The following is a 17,043-nucleotide window of genomic DNA, read 5'->3' on the forward strand; positions in this document are numbered from 1 at the left end:
TCCCTGCACCGTCTTCCACTGCTAGCACTCATTGGACAATACCAGTCTGTGTGCGGAGACATCCCCACCTAGTAACGCTCAGTTGACAATTCATTCTTAAATTCTAGTAAAAATAATAGATGAATGACACAACACAGAGTTTTAAAAAAAGATGCTTTAGAATATTGAAAGTGGAATTCAATTATTTTCTAAAACAGATGTCAGAAGTGTTGACAGTACCTCTATAATTACAGTAATAAAATATTTAATAACAAGAGACTAGTTTATACTTTTAATTTATGGTATTCATTTTTTCAATTATTTTTTATTTTTAAAAATTCCTCAAAGTGGTGAAGAAATATAAGAGCCCAACACAGCAGAGCAAAATGTCATGTTTCCCACAGTAGAACATCACTAGCAAAATCCTCATAAATATAGTTCAAGTAGATCAAAGGAATTACAAAGTTCATAGGAGGCCTCCAGGCAGGTGATAAATGTTTTATCATAGGCTACAAGGGTGTCCTATGCATAGAGGTTTAGCTCGTCTTCTCAGTCCAATAGGTACCAATAACTAATACATGGACTGATTTTTTAGTAATATATCATAAAGGGCATCATCAAATTATTTTCTAAATTGTGTCATATTGACGAAATGCATCCCATTCCCAATTATAACAAATAAAATAAAGATACATTATGGCAAGTGAACCAAAATAAACCATAACATTTCAAATTATTTGCAGTTATCTGTAATTTCATCTTTGTTCTTAAATGAGTTCACTTAATAAAAATTCAACTTGCAGAAAAAAATGTGGTAAAAGACTGAAGCAGGTAGAATGCATTTTATTTAAACATATTTTCATGAATTCATGTATGATTATTTTTTTCTGCAGTTTTCTAATACTTAGATGTTTAGATGTTCCTTCTATTTCTGGAACATTACTTCTGTATTTTAAAATATTCACATAAAACAAAAGCTGAATTCTTTGAACCTCTGTTAAGATAAGATTTCAAGGGCACCAAAAATTAAAAGCCTGCAAGTGTGCTGTGAACTTTTAATAATGAGTGATTGATTCAGATTAGCATAATAAATACCATTGATATAGCATCATAAATATTTGCTACCTGCACAAAGCTGAACCACAGAATGCAACAAATTAATAAGCGACACTTCTACATATTTATATACAGTACTAACATATTCTGCAGCAATGAAAAATGTAGTTATCAAAAAAGCATGGACTAACCATTTATATATAAAGAACCAATGAACTCAACATTATGCAGTGTCAAACTCAAGATCTACCATTTGTATCTAAATTCAAAAACATTATTTCCCACATTTTACAATACTGTCTTATTTGAGTTTAATCATTGCTCTTGCTTTATATATCAAAGAGCAATGTCAGAAAGATTGTAAACATGAAATAGAATCTGTCTTCATTGAACTCGTTTATCACCTATACACAATGACTGATTTGAACACCAAGCTCTAAAATGAGGGGTCATCTTCCCTCCCAACCAGCATATCCACAAGTAGGAGGAATTCTATACCACAGTAAATATGAGATCAATGGGGTCTGATTCCTGGCACTGCTGATAATCATTTGTACTGTTGAAATGTCAACTTTGATTCACTCATCTCTAGTAGTAGTACAAGCCATCCAGGTCAGTAGTAGTAGTAGGTTATAGCTGGCTTCTGATAGGCGCCACATTATTACTTCGGATAAAGAGGATGAAATGGACTTGATGGCTAACTCCTCCTTTCAGTCACAGCAGGATGATGTTGAGGTTGCCTCTGAGTCTGACTTCATGTTTTGGAACAAGAAATCACATAATTCCTCATGTTCCTCCTCCTTGCAGCCTCAGAAATACCTTTCAGTTGCATTATGTCTCTCTCTTCACTGCCCCCTCTAATAGGGTACTTTCTTTTTCCCTAAGAAGGGACAAGAAAACCCATTGTACTATGGAAAATACTCAAGAATCTACCTGTTCATGACTTATTTGAGAAGCATCAACATTTAAACTACCATGACAGGGAGGTTCAGGTTCGGGAAAGGACTTGGTAGCCAGATTTAATGCTAAGGAGAATGAGCGGACATCTGAGAACGGTGGTGGCTGCAGCTGCAATAAAGGGCAGAAGCAACGTTTGTCCAAAACCACCAAAAGAACTGGCAGGGCCAGATCTGCTTTTATTGTGGTGAGCTCGGGTTCTGGTGATGCCACTGATACTGCAGGCACAGGCTCAAAGTGTGCCAGACCTAGGACAAGCTCGAGTGATGCTAGCCCTGTGTGAGTATTTCCTTTATAGCAAGTTATCCCCTCAAGGGTGGCAAATAAAACCACTGCAGTGTGCAAGATCTGCAGGATTAAAATAAGCTGTGGATGTTTACACGCAAATATCGGTACCAAGGCTCTATTGCCCAAGTGGCGGCATCACTGGATTATATGGCCAGCATTTTGAATCGGAACAAGTCTGCTCTCCTTCTCCTGGACTTCATTGTGGTAGCCAGGCCACATTCCCAATCAGTAGAGTGTCCTTGTCATCATCAGCTGCTTCTTTTCCTGATCAGACTCCTCCTCCTCCTTGTGAGAATACTATTTGTGACCAGCAATTAGCTTATATGGAAGTTCCCACATGGTCAAGTTGCTGGTGGTGCACTTGCTGCCTACCACTTAGTTGTGGTAAATGTGCTGTAGTGCTGTGCCTTCCCCAAAATTTAATTTTTATTTCAAATATAATTCTTCTATATGTCATCTGCCACAGTGTTTGCCATATCCCATCCCCTTTCCATAGTGGTGCAGTTTCACACCTTCATGAAAATTTTATCCTTTTCAAAAGTTGTGTGCCTTCACCGAAATTTAATTCTGCTTCACAATATTCACACTTCTACTCAGCTGTCCATTTTTTTTTCTCAAATTTTTTTTTTCAATTATCTTATCTTTTAAATGACCATGGCCTTTATCCATAAGAAGTTGCTTATCTAAGCAGATATCTAAGGAGGCAGATTGGAACAGTGTCCGGAACTGGCCTGTTGGCTCTCTCTGAACTGCCTTATCCAGAATTCAGTGTCATCAAAGAGAGGGTTTTCGATGTGGCAAGTGGTGTCATTACACCCAAGTTGTCCTCCGCCAGGGTACAAAACATCAAATGTCAAAATGAATCAGGCATTGATCCATGATGATTTTCAGATTCCTCTAACTGAGGCTAATGAATAGATCTGCCATTGCTGATGGGAGTCCCATCATTTCATTGCCGCTGTATGGCTGCTCACCATCATGTTTTGGACCGTATGGTGCTGCCACCACAGCTGCAATTCCCTGCTTCTAATCCCCCTACTGCCACTTCCATTACTTCTACACAGCTGCCACTACTACGAATGCTAGCCCAACACAGCCTCGAACATATCTAATTGCTGCCTTTTCTCTTCCACGCATTGAAGTCTATGAAAGAAGCAATCTAATGATTGTTATAGTTCTCTATAGGAAATATAAAAAAAGTGTAAAACAATATAAAAATTCTAATCGCCCCCTCCTCTTTCCCCAAAATGAAAATAAAAAATCATAAAAACTCAAAAAATCGCCACAAAATCTCCCATACTATTAAAATATAAAAATATTTATAAAACAGTCAAATAGAAAAAAAAAAGTCAAAATGGCTGACAACTTTTTTGGTTGCTTCTCCTCCCACAAAATATTAAATAAAAAATGAATTAATAAAATTGCTTAAAAAGTGCTACTCACCCCAAAATGGTATCAATGAAAAGTACAGATCACCCCGCAAAAAATGAGCCCTCACATAGCCCCATACACATAACTAAAAAAAAAACTTATAGGGGTCAGAATATGACGATGAAAAGACAAAAATAATAAACAGTAACTGGTCAGTTTTACCATATAGAGAAAGTCATAAAAACGAAACCCATAGACTTGGGTCAGGGGAGAAGAGAGAGAGAACAAAAATTTGTAAAAAAATATAATGTAAAAAAAAGAAATAATAAACACACATGTAAAAATTATCCTAGTCCTAGGAGACCTCAGTGTCATATACCAATTTTCAGGTCAATTGGATCATATTTGATTAATCTAGAATCAATTTGGACACACAAAAAAAAATTCTAAAATAACGTAAACTTCTAAGGAAGCAAAGGACAAAATAAATCTATAAAAGCATCCTTGGTTTTAGAATGATATTTTCAACAAGCACATATAGATACAATGTTTGATGTAAATTATCAGTGCTAGAGGCCATGCAGTACGACCAGATATTGAAGGATTAAATGAAGTGTTTTCATTTATTATTCCATGAATAAAATAAAATTATTTAACCTACAGGTCTAAAGTTCAGATTTATTCAAAAGAACAATGACTTTAAAAGAAACTAGGACATCTTGTACTTTGTAAATACAGTTCACCGTATAAATAACCTTCACTGTAAATGGATCCATGAATTAAAGAAAAAATCCTTACTAAAGGTAGGCTGCTGTTTGTATATCACTACATATGGTACTACATTTATATGCATCAAACCATTTAGTGAAATAACTGTAATAAAACAAATCCAAATAAGCATTTACAGTAAATATGTTAAGTACAGTACATATAATTCAGCATGGTATTAGTGGTACAAATGGTTGGACTATAATGCAGGGTGTGGCTGGGTGATTACACTGGCGAGGAATGTCGCAGACTGAAATAATTGATGGCAGAAAAAAACATCTGGTCCATCTAGGCTGCCCTTATATTATTATTATTATTATTATTATTATTACTATTTCTTTATTTTTATCTTAGGATAGATATGTGTTTATCCCAGGCATGTTTAAATTCACTTACTGTAGATTTCCCAACCATGCCTCCTGGACGTTTGTTCCAAGCATCAACCAATCTTTCAGTAAAATAATATTTCCTGACATTGATCCTGATCTTACCCCCGTCTAATTTCAGACTGTGTCCCCTTGTTCCTGCGTTTAGCTTCTTATTGAGAACACTTCCCTCATGAACCTTATAAACCTTTAACATATTTATAGGTTTCGATCATGGCCCCCTTTCCCTTCTTTCCTTGAGGCTGTACAGATTAAGTTCTTTAAGTATATCCAGGTACTGTATGTCCCAAGAATGCCATTCTTCTGCTCCCAATATAACATCACTCTGTTCCCTATCATTCCATTACTCTTTCCCTGTATGCTATCACTCTGCCACCCAGCATATCATCATACAGACCCCTTTAGGCCATTATTCTGTCAACCTCGTAAATAATCAAATGATGAGCATCTTTAATCCATAATAATCAAAATCACCTACAGTAAATGCAATGCTTGCATACACAGTGTAACAAGCAAATATAAATACCCCACAGTAGGTGATGTCAGAGTTGTGACATAGGGAGTGAAAAGCAGTAGCATTGGTCGCTCATGAAAAGCTTAATATTGCACATAAAAATGTGTCTTCATGAAAAAAAAAAAAACTATGTGTATGCTTGCTTGAAAACGACTCTTTGGAGCTGAAATGTTGCATTTACTGGGTTTGATTTTGATGAATATAGATTAAAGCTCCTCTCCATTTAATGATTTATATGAGTATTTCCTTCTTATTGATTCGGATTACAATTTGGGAAATGGGTTGGACCCAGTTCAACATTTGAGACGTGTCTGAACTTTCTATTTGGCATTTTGTAATGGTGATAAATACCTCATGTGATGCCCAAACTCAGAGGTGCATTCAGAGAGAGCAATCACAAGACTAGAGAATTGGCCCCCCAAATGTAATTGGGCTCAACATTGTTGCCACTATCTACACCTGTGTCCCTTCTTAAATGTTTCTTCTCAAGGCTAAAAAAAAGTAATACTTTTATTTTGTACTACTTGCCACCTATTAGTTGAGTTGCTGTGCTTTGCATTTTTTCTTACTCCAGGGCATCCTTTCTATAAACTGATGACCAGAACAAATTTGCATATTATAGATGTATTACATGCATCTTTTAATACAGACTAAGATGTATCCACTTTGCACCTAAGAGGGAAGGTGTTAAAAATCTTTGTAAATTCCAGAAATACTATATCCACAGTCTATTCTCAGTTGAGGCTTATACTTACCAGTCTCTATAAATGAAGTTGGTTTGCCAACTTCTGTCCTTGGAAACTCCATGCTATGTATCCTTTATAATACTATTTTCTATCATATACTCCTTAGTATTGCTCCTTAAGAGCAATACTAAGAGGGCGTGGCCTAAAGCTTAGGGGTACCCGGCAAAGCTTCGGGTGGTGGCAAATGGATCCACACATATGTTTGAAGATACGACTGAGGCATGTCAATGGCTGGACACACATGAAAATGATCGGATTGGCAACAACACCTGAAGAAATGGTGATATCTTTGATGAGACTGTTCTTGTTTTACTTGTGTCTGTTGATTGACACCCCGCGATGCTAGGCATAGTTTTGTGGGACTATTCTATGTTTTTCTAAGGTGGGAGGTTTAATATCCTGACTTCTTGTCGGTTATTTTTCATACTGTATGGGTTATTATGAGGTCGGGGAGGAGGGTGGGTGGACTGCCCTTTCGCATATCCAGGTTGATGCGCCCATGCTCAATCGACAACTGCTCTCTTACTTGTGTCTCTGTTGTTAACCCATGACGGTTAGGTTCACTTTATATATGTATGGTGTACCCCAGTTTGGTAGGTTCATAACCTGCAGAATGTTTAGGGAAGGTGGGGGATGGGTGGGAGGGGGGGTTATAGGGGTTATTATTGGGTGGTTCTCATGGGGATGTCGGCACCGACTTCTGTATCTGTGTATGAGTTGTCATGATGTCTTCTGTTAATATACTAGCATGGAATGTGAGAGGAATGTCGCAGCCGTCTAAACGTGCATCTATCTTCCATGCCCTGAGAAATGTTCAGCCAGCTATTGTGTGTTTATCTGAGACCCACCTGACTGCTAACAGGACGCATTTGTCACATAAAGCATGGGTGGGGTGTGAATTTCACTCTACACACTCCACACATGCCAGAGGTGTTAGTATTTTGGTGCACAGATCCGTGCCGTTTGTTGTCCAGGAATCATTTATTGATGATGATGGGAGATTTATATGCTTAGACTGTCATATTTTTCAGTTCAGAATTGTTTTAGTGGCGGTGTATGTTTCCCCCCCCCCATATTCAGCTGAAGTTATGAGATTGATTATTACTTTTACATCGAAATTCCCGCTAGTCCCTATATTGATTGTAGGAGACTTCAATACATATCTTAATGGCTCCTTGGATAAATTCCTTAATGGGTCGGGAACATATGCTGCCACTCCCACTTCCCTGGCACGAATGATATCGGAGATAGATCTGTGTGAGATTTGGAGAACCATAAACCCTGAGCGGCGTCAGTATTCATGCTACTCAGCATCTCATAGCTCCTTGTCCAGAATAGATTTAGCAATTGGATCCTTATCCTTAGTAACCCTGACAAAGGGAATCTCGTACTTGCCTCGTAGTATATCTGACCATTCCCCATTATTGATTACATTGGAAGTGGGTAAATATATACGAGCTGTCTAAACCCATTCTGGTTATCAATAGTGGATACAGGAACTGAGATCTCGGGAGCCATTACTGATTTTTTATCTATTAATGTGGGCTCTACATCAATGGCTATGGTATGGGATGCCCTGAAGGCGTATGTCAGAGGGATATATATTAATCATATTAGTATTAGAAAATCTAAGAGTCGTGTTCTGGACAAGGAGCTCTCAGATAGAGTTACGCACTTGGAGGCCAAATATGTAAACCAGCCCACATTGCCTAATTAAGCACAATGGAAAGAAGCTCAAAAACTTCTGAGGGAGCACATACAAACTAGGGCGGAGGATAAACGCCTATTTATGACTCAGAGATATTTTGCTGAAGGGGAAAGTGCAGGCCACTTGTTAGCTACTGTGACTAAAGCACAACAAGGTTCTTCCTGTATAGCCTCGCTTAAAGGAACTGGCGGGCAATTGGTAACGGGAGATGAGAACATCCTGGAAGAATTTTATGCTCACTTTAGGGAGGTATATAGGTCCAGACTGGTCACTACTGAATATAGTCGATCTAGTTACTTGGAAGGGATCGCTGTCCCTGCCTTATCGGAGGAAAATAGATCACTTCTTGAGGAGGACATAACCCTGGAGGAATTAGAGATGGCGTTGAACTCCATACCGAATGAAAAAGCGCCTGGTGGGGACGGTCTTCCTGGGGAGTTCTATAAAAAGCATGGGGAGTTATTACTTCCACACCTTTTAACGGTCTTTAAAGATGCTTACCGTACTGGTAGATTACCCTGTTCCATGAGAGAGGCGATAGTTGTGGTGATACCAAAGCCTGGTAAAGACCCCTCACTAGTGGATTCATATAGGCCCATTTCTCTCCTGACAGTGGATGTAAAACTTCTGGCTAAAGTTCTGGCCAATCGATTGAACAGAGTCATTCAAACCATTATTCATGATGATCAATCTGGGTTCATGCCTGGAAAATCCACGGCTTTGAATCTCAGGCGGCTGTTCTTAAATCTCCAGTTGGAAGGGAGGGACATTCAGGATAGTAGAGCTGCTGTGGTCTCACTTGACGCTGCCAAAGCTTTTGACCAGTCTGGACTTCTCATAAATTGGGATAAGTCCGTGATTCTCCCAGTATCTTCTCAGATGCCGTCTCGTTCTGATACTTTCTCTGAGCTCAAAGTGGTGCGCTCCTTTAAATACCTTGGAGTGACAGTATCAATGAACCCTGCAGACTATATTATTACTAACCTATTACCTTTGATAGGGAAGTTTAAATATAAGATTGCCATCTGGCACAAACTGCCGCTGTCATTGGTAGGTAGAGGCAACTTGCTGAAAATGATATTCATGCCTCAGTTGCTCTATATTCTGCACAATTCCCCTGTATGGATCCCTGTGCATTACTTCCATAAGATACAACAGTTATTTCGATTATTTTTATGGAAAAACAATAGGGGTAGAATAAGGTACAAAGTCTTGCAGAGGAATAAGGATGCAGGGTGTCTCGCTCTACCTAATCCTATGCTATACTTTCTCTCGGCCCAATTGCAGCACTTCAAGGGGTGGGGTGTGATAGGTGACCCAGGGGGGAAGAGTGGTCGGCTAATTGGATGGGCGTCAAATAGATCTCCCCCGCTGGCAGCTATTGAAGGAGAGGTGAAGGGAGAAATGGGGCGCATTCCAGTACTGCTACTCATGAGGAAAGTATGGTACAAGGCTAGGAATATCCTAGGGATAGTGGGTTTATTGAGCATCTCGCCTATATGGAATAATTCGGCGCTCCATGAATTGGAAGGCCTGAATGGATTCTCCCAGTGGAATAATAAAGGGATATGGAACTTAGGTCATATTTACTCTGGTGGGATTCTAAAACAGTACCAACAACTGTGTTCTGAATTTGGGATGCCCTCTTCGCAGTTTTATAGGTACCTGCAACTCAGGCATGCATTAGAAGCTCAATCCAAAATAGCTCAGACGTTTACATCTAATCAAACACTGAGTACAGTGGTAGCTGCTGGACCAGTAAAAGGAGCGATCTCTGTGGTGTATCAAGCTCTATTGGAGGACTTTCTTAAAGGGTATCCACTGAGAAGCAGACATCACTGTGAAAGGGATCTAGGCAAAATTACGGAGTAGCAATGGTCAGAGGCAGTAGAACTTACCCCTAATTTGTCTCTTAGTGAGGCTGCATGTCTTTACCATTTGTACTTGATACACAGAGTATATAAGACCCCGGTGTTTTTACATAAAATAGGCTATAGGGATAGCCCAGCTTGTCCGAAGTGTGGAAGTGCTGAGGCTGATCTGTTGCATATGATGTGGTCATGCTCCACGCTGACATCTTACTGGAAGGCAGTATTACATCTTATAAATAAGGTATATAGCAACAAACTTGAGTTAGACCCCAAAACTGGCATATTGGGCTTACTGCCAGAGGATAATCTGCAATCTGTTATAGCTACTGGAATAGGAAGAATGTTGTATCAGGCAAGGAAAACATTAGCAGCAAAATGGATCCAATCATTGCCCCCTGATATCTCAGAGAACGTTGCTAGATTGAACGTGGTGATTCGCCTGGAAAGGGGAGTTTACCAGAAAAGGAAATGTCTGTCTAAATTTGAAGCGATATGGGGCAGCTGGATTGAAAATTCTGGGTGTAGTAGCCCCTGGTTAGCGCTTACGAGAAGTCTACTGTGTGCTCGCTGAGTGTGTCGTGGGGGGAGACTGCTTGTAAGTCGGAGGTATGTTTCAGAATGAGGAGAGAGAAGGGGGAGTCCACAGTTAGTGGTGTGCTTGGTGGGTTCTTGCTGATACTGGCTGATGTATAATCTACATGGAAGTGGGATATGGATGCATGGGAGGTTGGCTATTAGATGCTAATACTATATGGACGTATAGGTGATTTGAATCTAGTGCTAGATGTTAGTATGCGAATTATTACTACGGTGCCGACACACCAAGTGTGGAGTTGAGGAGAAGCTGCTATAATTATGTCCTGCTCTTGTAGGGTCTGGGTGGGGGGGTGGGGTTGTAGGGTCACCCGTTGACGGGTGGGTTTAAGGTTTATGTTAAGGATGCATATTCTACATGATTCTATGTACGGATATCTGCCATATCTTTTGTAGTCATGTGTTGTGTATTGTTTATACTATATATGACTGATACTATACATGCCTCTTGTCTATAAATGATGTCATATTGTTGTTAAAAAAATGACGAAAAATTGATAATAAAGAATTATCTGATTAAAAAAAAAAAGAACCCCTCAAACATTCTTCTCACATTGAATGATGAGATTACTGGACTACAATCACATGGTTAAGACATAAATACCTTTTTGGATAATGGGCACCAAATATGCCTGGAGTCATTCTTTATAGCAGTGTATCTGTCACAAGAAAATCTCAAAATTGCGTATATTAATTGATGTAGTAACCTCACTGGGCAATACAGACCAATAAACAAAGTTTACAAATAAGGAAGATATTAACTCTTTATTTTCTACTTAAAATTCCATGGCAAAAAGGATACGGTGTGCAGTCTAGGTGATAGCCATTTCATATCACTACTCTTCTACAGACCTGTACCTGTATCTAACTATCTATCTACTGTATTATGTCATTCTAATCCTGCCTATTTTTGGCGCCTATTTTTAGGGTTAGTGGTCAGTGTGAAAACTGCAGTTTTTAATATAGATATTGACATGAAAAATTAAAAATAACATCACTAAAAATTACTTAAAAATTGTTTAACATAAAACCATGATTTAAACACTAAGTCATTTTCTGATGACACATTCCCTTAATTTGCTAGATCGCCCCTTCCTGTTGGGGAGGTTAGATCAGTAATCTTCTTCCAATCAGTAGGTTCACAACAGTGGGCTACACACATAAGATTGTTTTGCTATATTCAATGGATATAATGTGAGTGTTAATTCAGACAACATCTTTAATTTTTCAACCTTGCTTTGAACAAAAAAAAAAAAAAAACATTTCATTGTTTGAAATGGGCTGAGCCCTTTTTATGTCCACTATTTTTAACCATGACCCAGTACTACCTTATCAATGCTTTCCACTAATTCTCTACATGTCTCCTTTGTGTAAACAAATATTTCATATATAGCTTCTGTTAAGAGGCAAAATCAGCAAATGATAACCTTGTTGCACATTGTCTTCCTTTCAGCATGTATCATATATTTTACATAACATACAGTGAAAACATTTGTGACAATCACTGTGTATGCCATTTCATTTATAAAGATTTGTCAAGAACACAGCCACCTTCCTGCTGGTGCAGCCAAGATGTTTTTCATTTGCCTGAGGAGTATTTTAAACTTGATCGGGGATGGCATGCCTGGGTTAACTACATCTTTATATGCTGCTTGCTTGATATACTGTAATTTACGCAAGAGGACAGAAATACAGGCTGAATTTTATTTTATAATTTTTGTGCTATGAAAGGAGCAAAAAGAACAAAAAAAGAACAGCTGGGAAAATATTAATAATAATACAATATAAATTAAAGCATTTGTTCTCTTCTGTTTAGAGTACCTATAATAATATAATAACAGGCACTCAATCACCTAGGAACGTATCCAAGACAACTGTATAGCAAAAAAACTGATATTTATTATATCCACATATATCAAAATCATAAAACTTACCTAAACCAATAGCATAACATGTTAAAAACGATCTTGCATATATGATGTAGATATCCACCTGACCTGACTAACAAAAGCAAAATTGTGCTATGAAGGAGTGGGCAGGTACGTATCACATCAGAGGCACATAATTATTAATATCAACAAAATAGCCCTCTAAAAACAATATGTATCGGCTGAGAATAGAGTTCAAGGAATACTTGTATCACTCAAGAATGTCCATATTTCATGTAAATTATAATGGAATGAAAGAAGGTTAACTCAATTAAATCTCTCATAGGAGCTATGGCTGTTTGTAAGAAGGTACAAGGAATCATCGTGGATGATAGGTATGTGTCACCGAGGGTCCTGGCCTCGGTGAAGTAAGAGCCAGTTTTCATGTGTCAGCAGAAGTAGCTGTTTGACACTTTGCTATTTAGTATGGCTGTAATAGCTGATAACTCTATTCTCAACCGATACATATTGGTTTTAGAGGGCTATTTTGTTGATATTAATAATTATGCGCCTCTGATGTGATACGTATCTGCCCACTCCTTCATAGCACAATTTTGCTTTTGTTGCTCAGGTCAGGTGGATATCTGCATCATATACGCAAGATCGTTTTTAACATTTTATGCTATTGTTTTAGGTATTTTTTATGATTTTGATGTACGGTATGTGCATATAATAAATATCAGTTTTTTTACTATACAGTTGTCTTGGATACGTTCCTGGGTGATTGAGTGCCTGTTATTATATTATTATATTTCCATATTGTTTTTAATAAACTGGTGGGCAGTCTTATAACAGAGCACCTAGATCTGTGGACCAGAACGGGTGAGCCGTTACACATTTATATACATTTGTTTAGAGTACATGCCTTTACATACTCTGAAAACCTTTCCATGCTCTCCTTTAGTGACTAACCACACAAGACTTCACCATCTTATGATGCTAAGAGTCTCAGCATCCGAATTAAGCAAATCTAGCATTGTAAATGGTTGGTTTAAATACTAGAAACTTTTGAGTGATGACTTTTATAAGGGTTGACCCAGAGACAAATGTCCTGAGGAAAAGGGGGCTCAGCCCTTGAAACACGTAGACAAAGAAATAAAAGTAACGTTCTACATCACCAAGTATACCTCTTTGTTTTCTGCTGACAGTGCCAATCCAATGGTTCTACTTCTGTAATGGCAAACTAGAGAGGTCTTCCAAGAGGACCAATTTATTTAAAAATGGGGTTGGAATGAAAAATAAAAAAATTATTACTTATCCCACGCTGTTGTTATCCGTCCACTGCTCTAGTCCCTGTTCTTCTTCACTTCCTGTTCTCTGACTTGACATGGAGGAAATGGGCGGGATATAATCAATGGCTAAGGTGGGTTACCTCCGAAGCTCGTAATTGGCTGTACTGGCAGTTCAAGACATTTCCTAGATGAAAGGCCCAAAACCAAGTAGAGAGGGGAGGGGACCAGAGCAGCCGCAGGACAACAACGGGCAGTCAGTGAAGTGCATAATGATTTTCTTTTTTTTTTAGTCATTCCAACCCGTTTTTAAATAGTTACTGACTATACTTTCACCCAGCTTTTCATAAATCAATTGTACAGATATCCTTCTTTTTCCTAAACTAACTTTCTCTATGGATTCTGTGAAATAATCACCTTGTGAGAACTAGATGGGCTGCCTGTTCACTAAAAGATCAAATTTCATTGTTCCATACAAATATATGTAGAGGGGAGAAGGAGGACGAAGTGCAGAGAGAAACAAACTGTCATGTTCAGGTGTCAGAGGTAAACACCACACCAAACATAGGAGGGAAAGGGGTGAGGGAATAAGGCCTGGAAACTACAGAAAGGATATGGACACCTCCTAGTAAAACCACAAAGTCCTGACTAACTACCAGTATGAACAGACCCCAGAGGTAGGTGAGTTCATACACAGGAATACCTAGTGTCCAAACTCACCCTATAGGCCCCTAGTACTAATGTCAGGACTGAGACAACCTGTTCCTCCAAAAGGAAGGACGAACAGGAGTTTCCCTCAGGCCTTAATACAAATGACAGGGAAATGCAACACACAAAATAACCCAAACAAAATACCACGGCCTTCTCACTGTTTATCGCCGGCCCACTGACGTCACGACTAGTATCAACTAGCATGGGTGGGGCTAAGCTCCATTCAAGTGAACAGAGCTTAGCCCCGCCCACACTAGTTGATACTAGTCGTGACGTCACTGGGCCAGCGGTAAACAGTGAGAAGGCCGCGGCACTACTGGAGCGCAGCTGCCTTCTCAAACAGCTGATCGGCGGGGGTGTCGGGTGTCGGACCCCCACCGATCAGAAGCTGATGATCTATCCAGAGGATAGATCATCAGTTAAAGCAAAGTGCAGAACCCCTTTAACTTTAAGTGGCTATGGCAGCACCAGGAACTCAGCCGAGATCAACCCACCAGCTATCCACAACTTCAACAGAAGCTTTAAACTGCATAGCATAGTGGGAGAAACAACAATAAATAGAGAATGTTAAATTACCATAATAGCCACAACTGGGGAAAGAAGGTGTGGCAAGCACCAGAAACAACACAGACGTCATTTGATCCAAACGGAAAACATGTCAGATCAAACCACGTGTTGCCAGTCTCACCGATTTCCTGGCACCTGTCACGGGAATGTCCGTGACACAAACAGACAAAAGAGAAACATACATGATTCAGTGGAATCATCAGCTAATAGTGTTATATGTAGAAATGAGCAAAGTTTAGAAAAATTTTATTCCTCCGCTTCGTCAAAATTTGTGAAAAAATTTGATTTGGCACAAATTACTATCAAATTATAGGAAACATTTGATTCGTCACAAATCCGAATTTTCTTATGCATTGTGTTAAAGAATTATTTTTTCCTAAAACAGTGGCGGAAGATAAAAAAATTATACTCACTTCATCTACTTGATCGCGGAGAGGTTGTCTGCTTCCATCTTGATTGAAGAAAACCCACCAAAGAACCTGCAGTGAGTGCAAAGACATCATTATGAGATCACACTGGCTGCGCACAGTGAATTAATCAGTGATGATGTCACTGCGTATGGCCAGCGTAATCATGTGGTGATGTCTTCACGTACGCCGTAGTTCCTTTGGTGGGTTTTCTTCAATCAAGGCGGGAGTGAATGGTCACTCTGCGATCAAGTGGATGAGGAGGTACAGAACACTGGTGAGATGTACAGAACACTGGTGAGACCTCACTTGGAGTATTGTGCGCAGTACTGGAGACCATATATCCAGAAGGATATAGATACTCTAGAGAGAGTTCAGAGAAGAGCTACTAAACTAGTACATGGATTGCAGGATAAAACTTACCAGGAAAGGTTAAAGGACCTTAATATGTATAGCTTGGAAGAAAGAAGAGACAGAGGGGATATGATAGAAGCTTTTAAATACATAAAGGGAATCAACTCGGTAAAGGAAGAGAGCATATTTAAAAGAAGAAAAACTACCACAAGAGGACACAGTTTTAAATTAGAGGGGCAAAGGTTTAAAAGTAATATAAGGAAGTATTACTTTACTGAGAGAGTAGTGGATGCATGGAATAGCCTTCCTGCAGAAGTGGTAGCTGCAAATACAGTGAAGGGGTTTAAGCATGCATGGGATAGGCATAAGGCCATCCTTCATATAAGATAGGGCCGGGGGCTATCCATAGTATTCAGTATATTGGGCAGACTAGATGGGCCAAATGGTTCTTATCTGCCGACACATTCTATGTTTCTATAAAAAGGAAATTAAAACAAGGAGAGTATAATTTTTATTTTCCGACATTTTAGGAAAAATGTATTCATTACCACGAAGCATGACAAAATTCAGATTTGTGGCAAATCAAATTTTCCCTACAATTTTAATTCACTCAACACTAGTTATATATCACCTCAAGTGCTTTATTCACATCACTAGAAGAAATATCCACATACCATATTTACAAGGGTAATGGTAACATACAGTTCTCAATTTATACATGTTCAGGTGGAAAAACAGCTCAATGGCACAATGCAGATTGATAAGAGGTGTCTGTTATATGCGTTATTACATGGGGAATACAATTATTTATTAAGACATTTCAGGATTTTTTTACAGATTCTGCTTAAAATTAAACTGGGAACATGTACAGCATGTCCTTTAAACATGCTTCCTATATATTATTCCGTGAAGATGTAATATGGTGACAGCATTTTTCATAATAGATCATGTCCCTCTTTTTTTCACATCAAGCAGGAACTCAATCCTTTCCAGATGGGCTACAGCCAAGCCCCTCAATTGATCTCCTATTTTTATTACAATGAATATAATAGTTCACCTACAATTGATTCTTGATCTTGACTATTCTCATTATGAAGAAAGTATGGAAAATATTAATTTGGAAAAGCATGTCCATAATATATCTAATGATATTATATAAAAGAGCACCACAAAGACAAATAACCATTAACAATTATAAAAAGATCTCTATGCAGTATATTTAAGTACCAATTACATCAAGTCCTGGCAGAGTGAAGAAATAATTTTAAACTCTTAGGTCATAAAAAATGTACAGTGTAGCACACATAAAAGCTTCAAATACTTTATACACATATAGTAGATTACCAAATCAATATTTTAAGCATTTGCTTGGTGTTCGGAGAGCCATTGTCTTCTAAACTGCTTGGAATTCTAACTAAATCAAGATAGTCACTAGTTCCTAGGTGATATTCAGTAATAGAGGATTTGATCAGTGTAGTTGTCTAATGGTGTAGATAAGAGTACTACAGAAAGTCTATTATCCAAGAATTCAAGATTCTTATACACAATGCAATACAAATTTACATTCCTACAATATATTAGACATGAGCGAACATCTTGAAATTCATTT

The 17,043-nt window shown here is 38.5% G+C and overlaps 1 protein-coding gene across 4 annotated transcripts in view; it reads right to left on the reverse strand.

Annotated features, from left to right (window-relative positions):
* Positions 1-17,043, reverse strand: part of GABRB1 (gamma-aminobutyric acid type A receptor subunit beta1) — a 664,547-nt gene that overhangs the window by 402,991 nt on the left and 244,513 nt on the right. The window lies entirely within an intron of this gene.

The sequence above is a fragment of the Bufo bufo genome, chromosome 2 (assembly GCF_905171765.1).
Source record: "Bufo bufo chromosome 2, aBufBuf1.1, whole genome shotgun sequence".
Taxonomy (NCBI): Eukaryota; Metazoa; Chordata; class Amphibia; order Anura; family Bufonidae; genus Bufo; species Bufo bufo.